General features: G+C 51.9%; 1 non-coding gene across 1 annotated transcript; it reads right to left on the bottom strand.

The window, feature by feature from the left end:
* Positions 1–1,333: 1,333 nt before the first annotated feature.
* On the bottom strand, positions 1,334–1,407 carry TRNAK-CUU (transfer RNA lysine (anticodon CUU)). The gene has a single exon. It is a non-coding gene; the product is annotated as a tRNA-Lys (tRNA).
* Positions 1,408–3,718: the final 2,311 nt, after the last annotated feature.

Here is a 3,718-nt window from a genome sequence, read left to right on the forward strand (position 1 = left end):
TTCTTAGCAGCCGGTTCCCTGAAAAAAGTTCTGATTTAAGGGATATGCCACAGTATGTATTTTTTGTACCAATAAGGTTACCATACATCCATATTTTTAAAAATTTCTCCCAGATGGTCTATTTAAGAACCAAAAAGCTGGACATGTCCAGGAAAATACGGATGTATGTTAACCCTACCTAAAATTCTTTTTTAAAAAGATGGGCCTGAACTAGAAATGAGCTCCGTTTCACATGTGTGGGTCCCCGCCACTCCCTGGGGGTGTGCTAGGGTGACCAGATGTCCCGATTTTATAGAGACAGTCCCGATTTGGGGGGTCTTTTGCTTATATAGGATCCTATTACCCCCCACCCTGTTCCAATTTTTCACACTTGCTGTCTGGTCACCCTAAGGTGTGCACATGTGTGGGTCACAGCTGTTCACTGCCCCTCTCATTGCAGCGTGTGTGCAGGGTTACTTCCTTGGGAACTGCAGGGCACCAGTGGACATGGGGCTGGCTGAAGGCAGGGCAGGGGCTGACTGGAGGTAGTGTCTGGCTGCAAGCAGGGCACAGCGTGCGGGGCTGGCTGCAGACAGGACAGGGGGTGCAGGACTGGCTGCAAAGGGGCTGGCTGCAGGCAGGGCAGGGTGTGTGAGCCTGGCTGCTGACAGGGGCTGGCAGCAGGCAGGGGGATGTGGGGTGGAGTGGGCTGGTTGGCTTCAGGCAGGGCCTCAGGGGAGTGCACAGGGGTTGGCAGGCCTGGAGACAGAGGAGTGTGGGACTGGCTGGCTTAAGGCAGGGGAGTGCTGCAAGGGTTGACTGGAGACAGGGCACGGGGTGCGGGGCTGGTGCAGGCAGCGCAGGGGGTGCAGCAGGGGCTGGCTGTGGGCAGGGGTGCTGGTACAGGGGGTACAGCCTACCCTGTACGGTAAGTGCCCCCTCCTCCACCAAGGTAGCAGCAGCAGCCCAGAGTTCGGGGGCTATTTAAAGGGCCTGGGGCTCCCCTGCTTCCACCGCCCCAGCCCTTTGAATAGCCGCGGGAGCCCTGGGGAAGTGGCGGGGCTCCGGGGGTTGTTTAAAGGGCCAGGGCGGTAGAAGCAAGGGGAGCCCCAGACTTTTTAAATAGCCCCCAAGACTCCAGCAGTGGGGCTCTGGTGGCAATTTAAACAGCCTGAGGCTCCAGTCCCTGCTGGGAGCCCCAGGCCCTTTAAATTGCCCCCTGAGGAAGCTGGGCCACCCTAGTACAGTGCACCAGCAGGGCTTGGGTGCGGGGCCCGATTCAGGGGAATTGGTTGAATTGGCCTAAAGCCGGCCCTGCCCGCAGGAAAGCAAGGAAGTAGCACAGGCTTATCACTGTCCCTGGGTGGGCTTGAACCACCATCCTTTCAGTTAAGAGCCAAACGTGCTGACCCATTGCACTACAGAGACACAGACAGGCCAGGCTGTATGGAGCACAACAGTCAGGAATCAGCTCAGGGTCCGGTCTAGCACATGCATGCAGTGGTTGGACAAGCAACAGCAAGGAACTGGACTGGTGCGGAGTGAAAGATCTGTGGGAAGGAACCGAAAATAGTACTGGGGCTGCAGTACAGGGCTTGAATACACTTTCTTTGGCCTGTTTTGCTGGAAGAGTTAGCAGGGCAAGCTTGTTAGTCACACGTAAGGGGGTGAGTTTATGCAAATTCTGGACTCTGGGACCACAGCTGGGGTGGGACAGGCACAACTTTTGTGGCACATGCACTCTCTCTGCAACAACCTTTGTTACTTCACTCCATAACAGCACACACAGAGCAACCTTTTACCTTTCAGCACCAAAATATACTGTAGAAGAAATCTAATAGCATAACTTTAAGTTGAGAAACTTCAGTATTAACAACAATTCTAAAGATATTCAAAAATATCTCTGTCTTCAGACACCAAACACAAAATCAATCAGACCAAGAACAAACATCTATTCCTACTTCCCACACACTTGAGGGGGGGGGGGGTTGGAACCCATACCCCTTAATGATGAGTCCTTTCCAGGCGAGGGGCAAGCTCTCAGGCCTCAAATGCCAGGTACAGTTACTCTCTCCTTGATCCAAACTAAACAGGAAAATACACTTGATTACTCCTGCCCCAATAACAAAGAGATGGGGGATCCCACAGCAGCTGAAATGACCATTTGGACAAGCACTCCCCTCATGCAATCTGGGGTGGGTGTAACCATGCAAATGACATCAGCCCCAAAAGGCCTTTACAACGGATCACCAACAGATGGCAGGGTAGAGTTCATACCGACCCTGCTTAAACTAGATTGTGGCAAAGATTAAAAAACACTGAATGTTAAAACTCACCAAACGCGGGTGAATCCATTCTCATTGTCGTACCCGCTTCTTAAATTCCACACATGAACGTAGCCCTCACATGGACAACATACCCTCCTAACTCAGTGTCTGTACGTTAACCTTTTACCCCCAGTCAGGGTTATTGCAGATTCTGTATTCCTTACGCCACCCGATCTTAAACCGAACTTTGCACCCCCTGGGTAATCTGTACATTGTTCCCTGATCACCAGAAACTTCTACACCTAAATGCTGTACCGTACACCTTTTTCTTCTTTGAACGTCATCTTACTAAAATGTTGACATTTGTTCGAGATCCCGGCTCCTGTTCCCTTGCAAGGCATGTGCCTTTGCTCCAGGTTTTAGTATGCTAATACAGCGGGGGCAGAGTGGGGGCCGATTGAGCCAGAGGCGCTTGCCTGCTGCAGACACGGATCAAAGGCTGAACCTCATCCCCCACGAGCTGAAGGCTTAATTGAAAACAGTTTAAGCAATACTCCCGTCTCCGGCACTCAGCTACCCACCTCCCAATGGGGTCCAAACCCCAAATAGATCCTTTTTACCCTGTAGAAGCTGTAAAAGCCTGTGACCAGGGCAGCTGCCTAGCAGCCGGCGCATATGCCTGCCAACGTGAGAGCTCGTAAGGCACTAATCCAGATAGAGGTGGCTGGGTGGCAGGGGGAGTAAAGAGCCAGCAGAGTGGTGCAGCGGACACGTGCTGGGCCCATAACCCAGAGGTCAATGGATCAAAGCCATTCTCTGATACACGAGCACTTGTCTCTTTTCCCTCTGGGCCTTCAAGCGATCAAAACCCCGGGCATGTGGGCCCAGCTCTATCTGCCATGTGCCTGGGCAGCAGCAGGACAGTCTCAAGACTCAAGACTCAAGCTCCCACCCATTATCTCTTGTAGTGGAAAGGAAGTAGAATTGTGGTTGGACTTTTGCTATTTCTGTTCAGGGAATCAGTGGCTGTGAGGCAACCCTTACTGATAATGGCAGGGGAAGAGTTCTCTCTTCTGCATTGATGCTGCAATTTTTTGTTGTGCCCTTTCTCTCCCCCTTCAATGCAGGCAGGTAGGCTTGGTGGCTTGGGGATGTGGGTCAAGCTTGGTTTCTTTTGGCAGACACCTGGTTGAGAACTGGTGCTCTACGGTCTTGTCTAAACTGACCAGCCCTAATGTCTGTAGCCTCGTCTCATACTTTGGAAGCCTTTTATTTACCCCTTTCCACTGCAAAAACGACTATTTAGTCCTACTCTTTCTTTCCAAGCTGCTAACCAGTTACTGATGCATGAGAGGGCCCCAGCCATCTGGAGTAGCTTGTGACTGTGAGTGGCAACCTCAGGGCAGATTGTTAAGAAGCAGAGCACAATCCCCAAACTGGTTGTGTGTTCTAGACTTACGTTTCACCAAGTG

Source organism: Gopherus flavomarginatus, unplaced genomic scaffold (assembly GCF_025201925.1).
Source record: "Gopherus flavomarginatus isolate rGopFla2 unplaced genomic scaffold, rGopFla2.mat.asm mat_scaffold_481_arrow_ctg1, whole genome shotgun sequence".
NCBI lineage: Eukaryota > Metazoa > Chordata > Testudines > Testudinidae > Gopherus > Gopherus flavomarginatus.